A 16,915-nucleotide genomic window follows, 5' to 3' on the forward strand; every position below is an offset into this window, starting at 1 on the left:
GAGTTATAAATAACTTTTGCTGAATTTATGAATTTGAATTAAAATTATTTAGAATCCATTGGAGTCTAATGACTTCAACTGCAAACCAGAAAAAGCATATCAGTAGAGAAAAAATTCCTTTAAAATTCACTGGGATTGAAATACCAGTCCTTGTATTAATTTCCATCCTTAGATTCCTGCTATGATAATATTTATTGAGTGACTTCTACCTACTTTGCCATGCAGATTTTCTCTAATATGAACTGAAATCTACTAAACAAGAAGTCAGGAAAGGAGGGGAATGGGGATTGATTCTCTTTCCAGTGATAGTTCCTTCCCAAGAGAGAACCTACTGTAGCAGCACTATTGGGGTTGCAGGTGTCAGGTCATGAGAAAACCAGTATGTGAATAAGATTGGAGAACAATAAAGGAAAAATATTCCCACAGGAAAACCAAGCATCTGTGGAAATAATATTGCTGCTACAGCAGCCTGAGTGAAAGGTCACAGAACTGCAAATAGTATAACAAATACTAAGAAACTAGGGTAAACAAGGTACTTATGGAATGCAAGATAAATATATTTTATGTGTAAGGATGGAGTTTTCAGGTGCATACCAGCAATGTGCTTATTTTGAGCAGTCCTCCTTCCCACATGGAGGCCTGCTGTCCTCTCAGAATGACATTGTACTTCTACATCACCTTGACTATTGAGAATTCCTGGCTCAACCATATGTTTCCCCCATAAAACGGTAAGTGCCAGCAGGGCAAATCAGTCCTTGATTTATATCCTATCGCAGAATCAAATCTCAAGTGCTTAAACAGACTTTTCATCTCAGGACACTTTTTCTGGGCCACCACTGATAGTGATAGCAAGTGGAATACAAAACTTTCACAGCAACCTGAAATAAGAGCATTGAAAGAGGTTTTATTCTATTACTCTTGATGTAGATATTATGTATGCAAGGTCCTTTTTCTTCCAGCTTTAACAAATATGACAGTTACACACAAGAGCAGATATGATTTAGTCTACAGAGGAACCAGTAAGACTTAGGTCCATGGAAGACAGGAGAAAGGCTTTGCATACCAACTATCAAGTGTATAAGCACATCTACTTCAGCACAGAAGAAGGCAAATATTTTGTGTAAATCACAGTCAACTACATCCAAAAGACCCTGTGATATAGCGATGAGGAAGAGAGATTCACTGTGCCTGTTCAATATGTGCTAAGAATATAATGATAGGATTCTCCAAAACAAACAGTTCAGATTTTTCTGTCTGTGAAGATATCCCTGAGGCAAGAATACATTTCTTGTTTTTATTTAATGACTCAAGGCAGCTGCCTCTTCTGTTTCTGTTATCTTTACTTACACTGTACACCTTCAAGTTGTTTTGGAATGAATGTGCTCTGCTCAGGCCTTTTTAATTTATTACTCTTGGGATACTTGTGAAGCATAGACTGCGAACAGACTCTCTTGCTTGTAATTCAATCTTTCATTTGCGTTTCTGTTAATTAGTGAGAGGGAAGGGAGTTCATAGAAAAGAACTATCCCTGAAACAGTTTACTGTTTTTGTGTAGACATATAGTGTGTCAAGAGAGTGAGCAGCAAGACTATGGTACAGTTTTCTCCTAAATGTCTAAACGATGTGGAGGCCAAGAGGACACTAGTGAATCAGATTCACTGTACCTGAGACACACTGTCTGAATTCATTTCTAGGACATTCTGGCTACAGGGCAAAAGATAATTTGCCATCCATGATTTATGAATAACCAATATCTTGGTCAAAGCAGGAGAAAGAACTCTAAGTAGATTGTTTATTTACAGCAAATCTTTCTTTTCCAGAAAGTCTAAATCTTGCCTGCACAGTAGCTGCCTGTGCAATGTAGTTGTTTCTGCATTTGCTGTCTTCTCAATTTGTCTTTGATAGAAAACATAGAAACTATAACACCTATAGCCAACCTCTTGCTTTCTCATCTCCATTCACATCTGAGCTGAGTAGCAGCTATTTTCCAAAAGACAGCAGGGACTGCAGTTCTTACTGGTCATTACACAAAAGAGTACAAGGAGGGCATGACAACTCCTTTACCTTGCCAGCTGTATACACCTGTGTATGGCCAGGCATAGGAGGAAGCATGAGATACAGGAATGAATAGACATCTTCTCTCTACAGAAGCTGGAAAACACTGAGGGGGAGCTTGGACCTGCTAGCTTGCCCTAAAGTTACTTCAACAAGGATTCATTTCCATGTACTAAAAAAATCACAGATTATCAAAGAGAATGGCATATGTTTTCCCAAAACTGCATGTGGCAGGTTATCTGTCATTTTACACTCTCTGTAAGCACTTGCATCCACAATCAGATAAAACAGAGTCATGAAGAACAAACGACTGATACTCCCAGACCACCCATTTTAGTGTTTCTATTGTTCATTCAGTAGGTATTTGCCACATATACCCATAAGACAACTTTACCCTCAGGTTTGCTGTAGCAAGTTCACACTGCAGATTTTTAAAAACAGATATTTATTTTAGTACAGTGCATAACCAGAAACTGATAAGAGAATTTATGCTTTTTATAGAGTTCTGGCTACTTAGTGCTATATCCTGCCACACATGACAGAGAAAGTACTGGACTAAAACAAAGCTACAGAGGCTGGATTGATGAAAAGGCTAAACTGAGGACCAAGAACGCTATATATTTTGGTACACTTAGTGTAGTGAAAACCCTGTAGTACAAACTCGCATGATAACAAAAACAAACAAACAAACAAATAAATAAAAGGGTGACTGAAACCCCATTTGTGTTTCCATGTCAGTTGATCTTGGTGGTTGTGAGCACCTCAAAGACAACTTCTTCCCAGAAGAGCATTATGAGCCTGAACTTAGAATTTGTATGCAAGTCATGTCATGGCTGTGGACAGTACTGCCATGCCTAAATAATTTATGCCATCCTCATTTTCAAAGAACTTGTGCAGTAGCACACCATCCAGGCAAGAGCTCCTCCAGGGAAACCAGGCTAGGGGTGTCTCGCAGCCATACTTTCATTTTCCTTGGTCCATATCCTTATCTCTTCAGCAGCAGCTTGCAGGGAGTTGTAACTTCTGACCCAGGGAACTTATTACTGATGCTCAGGCTTTAATGTCTGGAGAATAACAACAGTGAGATAACAGTCTGTGTTTGGAACAGGCACAAGAGGAACAGGGCTCTAGAGTTGGTTTTGCTCCCCTATCACAGCTACACTGAAGTCCTACAGACTTGCCACACGTGCCTTCAGAGACTGCTGTTTTCCTCATTCACAACCCAAGGCTGTTTCTTTTCGGATTTCTGCTATTTACAAAGTGAAAACATCATTGATTTTATTACTAGCTTTGATAGGATTATAGAATGATAGATACCTCTGGCAACTGCGTAATGCAACTTAATTTTTTTTGTTTGGCCTGCCTTTCCAAGAAAGTGCAGTTCACATACTTGTGCTGTCTGCCCAACTGACCATTCAGTTATTAGTTTCCCCAAATTATGTTTTTCCTAATTCACTAATTACAGCCAAATTTGCCAGAGTGTAACTGCATACAGAAGAAAGACTCAAACTCTGTCCTGTAGCAGACAGTACATGCTGCCACTCTTTCAGGCAAAGAGGTAGGGGATGTTGGAGTGTTCAGGGAACATGAAAGGAACTGAATACTCTTTTATACTGTCTTTAAGGATTGCTGCTCTGCCCTTTATTGTGCCTTAGCCTTACAGGTGAAGGTCTAAGCCATTTTCCTCCTCACCTGGCCTAGAGGGTGACTTTTCAACTAGAACTCTCTCCCTAAACTCTGTAATTTAGTTAGCAACTGTTAAGCATCTTACTATTTTGGAAAAGTGTTTGGAGAGCAGAGCAAATGCATTCACCACTTCTTCAATAATTGTTGACACATAGGGCATTAATGATTGGCTTGAAGGAGCTGATTGCCTGAGGCACAGCTCTAGTAATCAATAATCCTTGGAACATTCTGTGCCAACATTACTTCTGCCCACAAAAATAAAATAGGAGTCAGGGAGACAATTTATTTAGCCTATTCATAAAAACAGTTATGATTCTAGGCACAAAGCAATAATAGTAAAATTGTGATGTTAAAAACAAAGATAACAAGATACAACATTTGAGAATAAAAGCAAATCTTGCATACAATTAGACTTGCATACAGTTGCTGTCAGCTAATGTACTCCAAAGAATGAATGATAAAACAGCCAAGAGCAGATAAACATGCAGTGGAAGAGCCCTAATTGTTATGAATGAAATTTCTCTGTTCCTGAAGCAACTTGCTGTATACTCTAAAATTAGCCAGCAACAGACACTCATGAAGCCCATTTTGGAGGTAATTTCACACCTGAAGGTTTGCAGCTGAGAAAGATGCTCAGCAGGAAAAATAGATGAATATCATGTATCCCTAGTTAACTTTGAAAATCACAGCAGATCCAACTCAGCCTAATCCAAAGCAGGATAGGTACTAGATACAAAATGATGAAATACTTTGTTATTCACTCAGCCCTTTTTGCTTCTTATGGTGTTGCAGAATACGTGGAGAGATGCAGCTACTTCCATGTAATGCTAATACCTCTTTCCCAGTATTGTGCATTTCCAAAGAAAAGTGAACTGCAGCACATTGTAACTGGGAGCTATTACTTATATCCTGTCCATCTAGAAGTTCAGAGAATTTCACGCATTATATATATAGAGGATAAGCTAATTAAAGTCTGATGACAGTAATTGACACTATAGACCTCCACAACAGCACAACCAGATGCTTGTTTGCTCTGTTTGATCTTTCAGTTTCCTCTGTCCTGTCTTTGAAAGGTATCTCTGCAGAGCTGCTGTAAAGGTGCTGGAGATGTTGGACGTTATGCATCCATTCTCAGTGCTGTGCTTGTGCATGTGCAGAATACTGTAAAGTTGTGCCAGTTGTGAGAAACCTGTCTGAACTGTGTGGATTCAGATCTGCTATGCTTTGGCTGTAGGACCCCTTTCAACAGTCTGGGGCTTGGAACTGTAGCCTCTGAGGGAAATGAAAGAAAAGAACATCTGTTTGTTTTACTGACTATTGTAAAGGACATTGTTTCACCAGAGCTGACCACCAAGCAAGATGTGGTATTACAGGGATGTATTTGAAGTTCAGAGGTTAAAATATTTTCATCTCTTTTAGATGAATTCAGAAAATGCATCCCACAGCAGTTCTGTCTCCCTGCATAAGCAATGTTCCTCTTAGAAATTGTTGGAGGTTTCTCACCTTCTTTTCTACTCTTCTATCATTTTGCTAGTTCCTCTGGATCATGAACTCTCAACATTCCTTTATGATCTGGAGGGTTTAACAGAGGAGTCACAGGAATTAGTTCGTGCTCCTGTGATTCTATCAGTATCTTACCAGTGCACCCTTTTCCAAAGACAGAAACTCTCCAACAGGTCCCAGGCTCTCTGTCACTGCTGCTTTCTAAGGGCCTGAAGGACAACCCGAACTTTTGCAGTTCCAGCTGGTACAAAAGCAACACTGCAGAAACACAGTCACCCTAGGTCAAAAGGGTATAGCAGTAATATGCAGTTCTGTGCAGAAAAGTGACAGTATAAAAATGCTGCTGTACACTTCTGTGTTTATTATGCTTCTTTGACTCCAGATGTACACAGTTTGCAGCTAAAAGATTTTCTTTCTTAACTTGCCTCTTTTGCCAAGCTAATGTGAATCAGAATCAAGATAAGATCCTTTCTTAATTTTCTGCATTACTACTAACTGGCCAAAATAAGCCTTCAGCAACACAGGTATCATCCTATCACACCAGAATTTATTCTTAGGTCTGTCTGAACAGGCCAAACCCAGTGATTCCAGAGCTGTTTACTGCAGAAAGTTCTGCTGAATATCGCTGGTGATAGCTCTGCTGGTATAATATAAAGTAACATACTTACAGCTAAAATCAACACAGGAAGCTGACAAAGGAAGGAAGCAGCTTTGCTTGCAAGAAGGTGCCATTTCAACACAGCCATTTTTCTGCCTGGGATGGCACTTTCTATGAGCTCAGGCCCTAGGGCAAATCACTTCATGATGATGGTAAGTGCGCTGAAAGCCAATCTCAGTCAGCAATAAAATAACAGGATAGGATTAAGAAAGAAGTAAGTGGTGATATATCAAAAATATGGAGTATTTTTGACAAAAGATGTGATGAGGAAGCCAGAGGCTAGAGAAAAGGAAGTAATGAGGATGAAAAACTGGAAAACCATAAGATGGACAAAGAAAGATGAGGGAGTCTAAAAGTCTCAAGGAGAGCAAAAATAAGGAAATAACTCCAGAAAAAAGGAATAGGAAATTATCTATATAACAGGAAGACAGACATCATTAGAAATTAAGAGAATGATTGAAGTAATTCTGTTAAGAACGAGTACAGTGGTAGAAGAGGAAGGGAAAACACTGAAGAGGAAAAAAGTAGAATTTTAGGAAACACAGATTAGTAAAAGAAGAGTTATGCATCCCTTAAACATAGACCCATCCCTCAATACTAATGCCATCTATCCCTGCTCATCAAAGAAAAAAATAAAGCAATTTAAAAATAGGTTATTTATTTTTTTATTTATTTAAGGTGTTGTTATATGTGTATATGTGTATTTTGCTTTAAGTTGCACTTAAGGCAGGAATAGTTTTATTTTAGGGCGTCCTCAGGACTTTTGAGATGCACCATTTAGCAGTACTGTAGAAGGGTAATCCCACTGGCTGTTTTCAAGGGCACGTGATAGTGGAAGTTTCAACAAAGTAGTCTCATGTGAAGTCATTCCTAGTTTGACTTTGTTCTTTTGCTAACAGACTTTCCTAGGGCAGTATGTAATGTCTTTTTAACTGCTCATCATCCTTGTTTCACTAACCTATCTATCTCAGAAAGACTATTAATGTTTATTTTGTGCTGTGAAAAGTCACTTCATAATCTCAATTCTTTTTCTTTATATACTAATCATCTTCTGCTTTGTTGAAAATAGTATTGATGCAAGTGAAGAGCTAGTATAAATTAGTATTTGACACTTATCTTTTCATCCCAAATAATAATTTTCTTATTCTACTTCATGCTCATAATCCATCTTTCCATTTTTCTGGGCTCTGTCCTCTCTCACTTTATACTTCAGTAATCTCATCTGAAGGAATTAAAACAAGATCTGACCTTATGTGTAATCTCCCACAGGTGTATTTGCATTGTACAAGGAAAGATTTAACTGTCTGGCTGCTGCTGTCACTACTGTCTTTATATCATGGTGATAACTTCCTAAAGATCACATTCAGAACATATTCTGCCTGAACTTACCCAAAAAAATTACAGACACACTCTATCTGGAAACAGTTTTAATCTGCATGCATCTAAAGCTCCTCTGAGGCTGGTGCATAATAACTACTAACTGGGTTATATTTGTAGAATTTCAGACAATGCACAACACTAAACTAGAATGGTACCATTTGAACGTTTCAGGAGCAGGTACAGGTTATAGACAAATATAATTAAATTTTGAAGAAGAAGAATGTGAAAATCTTGCCTGGGGGAAAGGTCCTAGAAGTGGGAAAAGACTCTGCAGATCAGGGAGCACATGGAGACAAATGCGAGATGCTGAAGGACCTTGGCCAACAATATCGAATACTGATAACTGTGAGCAGCTGCAAAGCACAAACTGACAGAACTTCACTGATTGGCAGTGTGTCCCTGCTAGAAAAGGGAAGTGAAGCCCTAGGGAAAATAATACTGAGGTGGGAGTGAGCAAGTGAGATAATCAAGCCAAACAAAAGCTCTAAACTTAATGGTTCTTAAAATCCGGATTTGCTACTGGCTGTGTTTTACTCTGTGTTCCTTGTGACAGTGAATAAGAGGGATAACGTATTTCATATCATATTTTATCCTATTTTATCCTTCTTTAAAAAGGATTTTCAGAATTTTAGTAAACTTCCCATGTAGTAATAACTTGTAATATACCACAAGTTATGCCTCCTGAACATCAAAATGAACACAATAGTCAAATTATACCTCATAGTACAATTTATGATCCTTTAAAGAGGACAAAAACAACTAGTTCAAAATAAGTTTATTACAGATTTAAGTGCAGTTCCATCCCCTTGTACTGTTCCCTTTACTTAACATTATAAGCTGGTACACAAAACGAAGTTCAGAAATTCCATTTATTAGAAGTAGCGGTTTTTGTATTTTTTACAAAAGAGATTCAACTGTCAGTAAATTATATGTTACGTGCAAAATCACCCACTTTGTCTGCCTCCACCTCCTAATACTTTTTCTAAAAGACACTGTAGACTGTGACTTGCAGATAACGAAAGAGAATTCCTATGGAGAATACAGTAGAATAGCAAAACAGAGTAACTCATATATATGCTCTTGAAAAGCTCTTGAAAACAGGCTATACTGAATAAGTGTTCTAACCAAGATAAAATTTCAGTGAGAAGATCTCAGATGCACGTGAAGCAGAAAAAAAGGAGAGTCAGCCTTACCCCATTAAATGAAAATCCTACAATAAATCTACAAAGATCAAGAGGGACCCAAAAAGTGCAGATTTGAGATAGCTGGAAAACTCCGTTAATAGTGGAAGTATACAGTAGGTTGGTGTATGTAAACAGAGTACATAGAAATATATCTACTCTTCTAATAAATGCAAAAAATTATGGCTTCAAGGTGAATAAAAGAAACAAATTTTCTACTGTAAAGGAGGTTGCTAGGATATCCTTCTGAGAACATATGTATTACACGATAATGGTTTTGGATTAACCACTGAGCCATATTCTGATATTTATATATCTGGCTATTTAAACTCATCAATTTTTGTGCACAGTCTCTTATTCCAAGAAAAGACAGAAGGATGAAATTCTTTATCCATATAGCTGCAACATGGGATACAAAACCGGCCACAGTTTCTGAATTCTTAGTCACAGCCCTATTATGACCATACAGGTCAGAGTGAGGGGGCAAAAAAATCTCTGGAGTCTCTCCAACTTCTAAAAGAAGAAAATGTTTCTTGTGCCTAAAGAAAAAAGTCACTTGGATTAGATCGGGGAAAAGAAGAAACTTCCTTCCACCACTGACATTCTAGACCACTACCACAATTAGGAAACTTCTTATATTTTAGTTGTCTGTGCAGCTTTCACTGTAGACAGGATCTAATATCTGCAGAACATTTTAAGACAAATCTACTTTTGATTTGTTGAACAAGAACTGAGTTGGAAAAAGGGAGACTGGAACAGGTTTTATTGTAGTTACAAGTTAGGGAAAAGCACCTGCGATTCCATAATCTCTTCCCCAATTAAGCATGTTTCTCCCCATCAACATTTCTTAGGTTCTGGTGCAGTGCTGTGTAATTGCATTTCTATCTTTCAGACTCCCTTTCCTCTTGTTTCAGTTGTACTGCAGGACTCTGTCACCCCTATCTCAGTTTTCACACACTATCTTACATAATCTCATCAGAATTTCATTGGTGACATGAATGTCTCCCCAGAATACACGTTAGTCTCACAGATCCTTTGGCAGAAAAGGTCATAAGGTCATCCTGAATCAGTATTTCAAGCCCCAAACAAAAAAAAATAAATTCTTTTGCTACTGGAGGGAAAAAAAAAACAACAAAAGAAAGTCAACACACACATTAAAGGAGAAAACACAGAGATGTAGGAAAAGAAATTGAGGGAAGAGAGATTAAGACTAATACAAAATATTGATTTTAAAAGTTAAATATTTTAAAGCCTTATCTGTCTGAACAGTAGCCCACAGAAGTACAGATATGGCCCTTGATATCCTGGCAGGAATGCACAAGCCTATAGCCTTAGTCTCCCTTCTCTTCCAAAAGTTTTTAGTAGGTTTAATGTTAATGAAACCAGTAGTTACTCCCCTCCAGTCATTATACATTTCCAAACTAAAAGGCAAAGCTGAGTGAGAACATCATGCAGTCTTTGAGGCTGGTTTAGGTAGCTTATATGAAGGTAAATACATCAGATTTGTTAATACACACTACCCTTTTACAGTACCTCATTTTTGTGAACTTGGTATGGTTTATGAATATTCATTATCACAAATGTCATAATCTCAGCAAATCAAATAAGTAGTAGTTAGTGACTATCTCCATTACACAGGTGGCAAAGAAAACAAATTGATAACCTGGTGAAGGCTTTACAGTGAGTTAGAGAGATAAAGAAACATAACTTGGCAGGCTGACTTTCTTCCCCTTGGTCCCAGGGAACCAGTAAACAGAGATTAAGAACTGCTCACCATTCAAATGAAAAAATGCCATACAGGACTTATTACATTCCTAGTGTTCTGCTGATATTCTATGTTTATGGGTAATGGGGAAGCTTTCAAAACTTTAGAAACTTCCTGTGTTAATTTCATGGTAATCGTGAGAGTGTAAATGTGGCAGTACTTGTAAACTGATAATTTACCTTTAGGCTCTCTAATGTCTTGTTGGAAATACTTCTAAGCCTTCTTTAAAATGTCCTATTTTCACCGGGCCATTAACTCAGAAGGCTACTTTTGAAAATCCTTCTACATATTATTTTACTTTTAGGATTGCTTGCAACGTGTGGATGAATATGGCAAAATAACTTATAGTAAGATGTTCAGGAAAGTATAAGCATGACAAGCCAGCTCTAAGAGAGAGTCAGTAAACTTCCTTTTTAGTGACAGACAGAACAATCAGGAATAAAGTAACTAGCTCAGAAAATGCCTGCCTGCTAAGAAAGCCTTTCAATTCCTATATTCCTGTCTTTGAATTCGACTTAATTTTAGTTGCTACATAATTTTAACTCATTTAATAATAAATGATAATTCATAGAAAACATGCAATAATTAAATACAAACATTTAAGAAATATGGGGTTTTAATATTTCATATATTTTGGTTTTTAAAATATAAGGGGAAAGTATTTTCCTTCTCAGTCTTATTCCTAAATAAGAAAAAAAATGTAATGTGATAAAAGTGGCAGATTTAGCACTTCTACTTAAACAAATATCCACTTGGTCCTTCTTTTGGGGACCAAGACAGCAAAACTCTGGATTTTCTCCCTTTAGAAAGTAGGCTGGCCACAGTAAAGGTGTTTAAACAACTGCAGGGATAAACACCTTCAGAATTGATGACACTAGGTAAGGAGTTTCTGTTCTCTGGCCATGTTAAGTGATCTTTCACTAGGACATGACCTTACAAACCTGGATAAACAGCCCAGAGGCCAGGGACTGAGCAGGCTTTAACATGTCCTTCATCCTCCTCGGGACCAGATGTGATCTACTCTCATCGAAATTGAGGCATACTGGCAAGGGCTGAAACTGTCAAGCCAAGTAATACCCACCCAGGAGATAAACAGAGAGCTTCTGGCAGCATAGCACCAAATTTATTTTAAATACAAGATTAAAAAAAATAAAAAATAAAACCTCTTCACTGGCATGTTTTGATGGTAAAATTCAGGATTCCCCACTGCTTACAGTCCAAGACAAACTGCATTTCTTCTCTTTCCAAGATCTACACATGGGACAATTAATATCTGTTGCTTCAGCTGACACACAGATGAACTCAGATCTAATTAAAGAGATTTCAGAAATAGCACAGACATAAATGTCATTCTAGAACTGATTATTCCTAATTGACAAATTATCCTGCCACCTCTGCAGAGTTGGTAACATATCTATTTCCTGTAATACTGCAACTTTAAATAAGAGGACCAGAAATCATCTTGCTTAGGGGTAAGATCGATAATTCTGTACAAGGAAATGATAATAATAAATAAGAGAACAACTTCTTTTATGCATCACTTCCTTTCTCTAATTAAGACCAACTCTCCACTACCATCCACAACCATGTCGCAGGTGTGGGAAGTTACAAAACAGATTTGTTGGGCAGGAGTTATCTTTAGTATGGTCTACTGCACTAACTCTGCACTGTACTAGCTGGAGCCCCTCTCTGGGCTGCATCTAAGGATAACCACTTGTTAATTCTCAGTGGTAAATTCTGGGTGTGAACTTACATCACTATTTAGTGTGGAAGATATCTGGCTCTCTTCTCTCCTAGGGTTTAACCCAAAGCCTGGCCAGGGCTCAGAGGAAAATCAAGGGAGTCAGTGTGGTCCATCTACTGTCAAACAAGGCCAGCCATCTACTTCCATTGCCTTGACTAGTCTCTAAACACAGAAAGATAGACACATTCATACCTCATTAATGAACAGATACTAATCTTCACTAACAAGCGAATACCAATATATCTTACTAATAACCATACATGTTTACACAGGATTATACACAATTCTGGCTAACAAGTAGATACATGGCTAAATATGACATCAGGTTGGAAGGTTCATCTGGAGGTCAACTTTGGCTCAGAGCCTATTTTTCAGGCCTCAGCACTGCAACTGGTCAGTGTGGGATAGCACTACCAAACTCTTAATACTAATCTGACAACAGTTTATGTGTATGGATGGTAACAAGACAATGCCCAAAGAACCTATGTAGTAATATAATTGTAGTCTCAAATATGAAAGCATGGATCCTTCTGATCTGACCTAGGTGGGCATTGTCTGCTGGTTGATCTGTACAAGACTTGTATAGTTCATGGAGCAGTCTCAAAAACACTTGCCATTTTATTGGGTTGCTGTATTTTCTCTCTTGTCCAAACTCTGAGGGTCATAACTAGGCTGCAAAAGTGTAGAAGCAAAACTATTTGATAGGACAGAGAAAAGAAAAATTATTTCATTTTAAAATGGAAGGATTTTTTTCTACCCCCATAGCAAGAACCAAGAGCTGTTTGACTGTAAAATTCATCACACTGTTATTGTATTAATGATGAAGAAATGACCATTATATAACACCATTAATCCAATGGTCCCAAACTAAAGGGCAAACAATTAATAATGTGCCCTGGGGATGTTTCCAGTGGAAGACTGCAAAGAGCAGGACAAATCAATGAAAATTGCTTCTGGCTGTTAAGTCACAGCTGTTGAGCTTCATCCTCCATCCCTACTGTGCAGGCAAGAGCCAAAGCAATAAAAATCTGAAGATGGGAATTGAAAAGTAGCCAAAAGAAGGACTTTCTGGGAAGTTCTGTCTTCTGCTGAGCCTAAGGACTGTTTTATTTTCCTGTATGGTATTCTTTAAGTAAAACCTCCTTTGTAGCTATGACAAGGCAGCTGGCTCCACGGTCATTAAGCTGAGTCCTTTAACAGCATCCACAAAATTTAATGTTTGTTTAGCTAAGAGCTATCGGTGAGAACATGTTGTCTAGAAAGGTTTCTATTTCCCTACCCTTCACTACTTGTGCAAACAAGCTACACTTGCCTAGTTATTGTTCCATCTGCCTACTTCTTCTGCTTCTTACTGTAGCTTACAACCTTTGCAAGTTTTCATGCCTTGGCTTTAAATTTGTCACTTATGCTGGTAAATAGTACTGGTAAATAGTTGGGCAGGGTGGGCTTTTAAAGCTTTCTGTCAAAGGAACAACATCCAATACCAGGAAACCAAAGTGAGATAAATTCTTGAAATGAGATACAATTTTTTTTGACTATAAGGGTAATTAAAAGCTGAAGTAATTTATCAGAGGATGGGAATTTGTGACTGCACAGAATATTAAAGTCAGATTCAATACTTTTCTAAAAACTGGTTTACTTCCCACTTTTGGAAAAGTTCTACAGCTCGTATCTAGCCAGAAAATCTGGCTAGAAAAAATTGCACGTGCCCTTCTGGCCTTAGAATCTATCTATTTATAGGGACTCCTGCATAGCTAAATGGGGAACCTTTACTTTTAAAATTATTGTCTTCCCAACAACATACTTCTATGTGCTTATTTATTGTCTCATTGTTGCCTAAGAAGTAACGTCTTAGTCACAAGTATAATTTTTATTGTCATTATCATTGAATGTAATAACATAGGTCTTGGAAGTTTTGAAATTTTAAAGTTCTACAGAATCTAATAGTAAGGAAAATATAGATTTACTTTGGGGTTTTTGATGTCCTACTTTTCTTTGGCTTTTGAGATCCAGATTTTCAAGAATTTCTTTACAAGACTAGAAACATACTTTTAGAAAACATAGTCTGACATTCTTGCTGTAATTGTAGGATATCAGGAATTGTGAATTTATGACAAAAAATGCTACAGATCTCCAACAAAGCTTTTGATAGGTCACAGATTTTTTTTTTATTCTTCCCTTACTAATGTTATATAGACTTCACAGGGTGATTTTAGTTCCAGTTATTGCATTGGGTTTTTTTCTTTAACTTTAATCAAGTTCACTTAAAACACATTGGCAGAAGGATAACTTCCAAATATTTTCAGTTCAATATTGTCAAACAATATTTTGGGACTTACTTTTTGTCTTTACTTCAGTTAACCCAGTTCAAACCACACATGTGGAGGACCAGGCATAAGCAGGTTTTGTCTCAAGGATTTTGACTGTTGCGACAGGAAAGTTGTAATTGGAGGTGGAGCAGTACTATTCTGAGCAAATTTCATTTTGTGCCTTGAGACTCAGGCTTAGTTTGCCTGCACCAACTTCTCCCCCAGCCCCATCCCACGTGGGATCTAAGGACCAGTAATTTCTTTCTTCTCTTTCTCCCTTTCCTGCTTTGATTTCTCCCTCTCCCTTGCTGTGTCTTGGCAAAGTGAGGCTATTCTAGTCTACTCTCTACTCTGAACTGAAGTTTGTTGTGGGAGTTGAGAGCTTGTTGAATTGTGTTGTAAAAGTTAAGGGCTTGTTAGCTGACAATTGAGAAGTTTGTTGATTGGGAGTTTGTTGAAGTGTGTTGTAAAAGTCAAGGGCCTCTTAGCCAACACTTTTGAGACTAAATAGTGGGTTAGTTGCCAGAGTTAAGATGATTATACAATAAAAGCGTGAGTTCCTTGACAGGTGGACTGGTGTCTTTGTTCAGTCTGACGAGAATGAACGTTATAATGAACGTTGTGCCCTATATCATGTGGGTTGGGACAACACAACAAAAACTTTTGACAGAAGACATTGAATTACATTTCTGCAGTAAAATAAGTCTTCAGTAAGGCTGTCCATGTTTTCAGGAGTGGATATTTTGGTATCCTAGAATGTACAAGAAGGCAATAAGATGTTTGCCTTAGTCAAGTAAGGCAAATGTTTTTAAGAGAAATATATTTTTCACACTGTGCAAGAAAATCCTTCTATTTTAATGATATATTCCTGTGACAGAAGTATGGGGATAAGACAATCATAAACTGAAAATAAAAGGAGGATCACAATGATGATTAAAATGTTTTAAATATTTCCCTACTATAGAGATTATAAGCCTTAAGTAGCTGCTCTTTTAGGCTGTCAAATTTCTCTCTTATCTGAAAGATACTTGCTGAATATACTTTGAAATCTCCTGCAGTTGGGAGTTGGTGCATCCTCTAAGAAACCTATTCTCAGAGATAAGAAGCCAAGCGCACGTCAGAGGTGATTAATGAGAAATGTATAGTCTCTTCTACTGATGCAGGGGCCAGGTGGAGGACAGTGCAGCAAAAGTGCACAGAAAAATTGTCATGGTATCTTTATGCATGGTGTCTTGACATGCTAGTGCCACAGTAGTAGCAATGCCTGTCACTGCTAACACCCTCCAAGAAACTGCCATCATCATGTTAGTGTATCCATCAGTCCAGCTCTCTCAATCTAGTACCAGTACATTCAGCACACCTCGACTTTGAATTTCCTTCAAAGCTTCCTTGTTTCCAAGCATCCTTGTGCAATCTATTCTATGGCGTAGACAAACAGTATTGCTGTTGTAACTGTAATCAGAAGTAATTATTCTTGCAAACCATTAACAGCAACATTGCCAGGACCATACTGACAAGTATTGTTGCTATTAATACCACTTACTTTCACATCCACTAACATTCACAGATTTCAGAACTGCATTGTTCATTCCATAGAGTTTTTGCCTTCTGTGATCTATTACTTTCAATTGTAGGTCTTTTTACTGCATTTGCAGTTATACTGCAGTCTAACCATGTGACAGAATTATGCATCACTTAATTTACAGAATTCTGATGCACTGCACAGTTTGGTTCCAATATCTAGGCTACCTCATTAAAGACAGAATTGCATCTCACCATACTACAGCACAGTGTGCAATATGGACAGTTTAAAAAAAATGAAATCAAACACTGCAATATGACAGAAACACGTAGCTGCTGAATTTCCTGCAGCCCTACTAAAAATTATAGTAATAAGTATATGAAACAGCCACCAATTAAAATCCTAACTATGAAGTTTTGTGTCTATACTTTGAGGTTAAAAATTAAATCACTGCAATCAGTGTCAAAGTGTTATGTTCTCTGGCTCTAAAAATGACATTCCACAGGCATATATAAGATCTACCAAACAGTACATACACTTGAGATCATGTTCTGTCAGCCACTTATCAAATGGCATTGAAAAAGCTGAAGTCTAAATGAAAATCAACTTTTTCTCTAGCAATGTTAAACTTTCAGATTATTGGCAAGTTCTATACCTTTTTGGTATACAAACTGATAGCAAAATGAAGCTTCACTTTCAGAAGGCTATTGTGGAAAACAGTAAAAACAATGTCCCAAAAATTCAGGTAAGTCAGTCCTCATTTACTTTAGACAATTTGGATTATTATTTTCTAATTTTGTATTACTTTTTATGTTCTCCCAAAGCATAGTCTGAGAAATTATCAAAGATCTTTGAAAAATGCATTGAAGTTGTTTTGGGTTTTTTCCATTGGAGAAATTTATTTTTTATTAAAAAAAAGGCTGATTTTCAAAACAATTCTTTTCCAAAGCTGAGTCAAATTGAAAAATGAAACCAAGAAGTTTTGCCGGAAATATATGGAAATCTTAGTTTGCTTCCCTTGGGGTATGGGAAGGAAGCAACAGAAAACCAGAATCAACAACTCTTTCAAGTTAAGTAATACTTTATGAAAAGATGTGCTTTAGGTGTGGAGC

General features: G+C 37.4%; 1 long non-coding RNA gene across 1 annotated transcript in view; it reads right to left on the reverse strand.

Moving 5' to 3' along the window:
- LOC113946768 overlaps window positions 1-11,082 on the reverse strand; it is a 28,983-nt gene extending 17,901 nt beyond the window's left edge. The window contains exon 1 of the long non-coding RNA XR_003527542.1: window positions 10,981-11,082. This is a non-coding gene — a long non-coding RNA (uncharacterized LOC113946768). The remainder of the gene's footprint in view (window positions 1-10,980) is intronic.
- Window positions 11,083-16,915: the final 5,833 nt, after the last annotated feature.

This window comes from Corapipo altera, unplaced genomic scaffold (genome assembly GCF_003945725.1).
Source record: "Corapipo altera isolate COAL_440 unplaced genomic scaffold, ASM394572v1 23b, whole genome shotgun sequence".
NCBI classification, from domain to species: Eukaryota; Metazoa; Chordata; class Aves; order Passeriformes; family Pipridae; genus Corapipo; species Corapipo altera.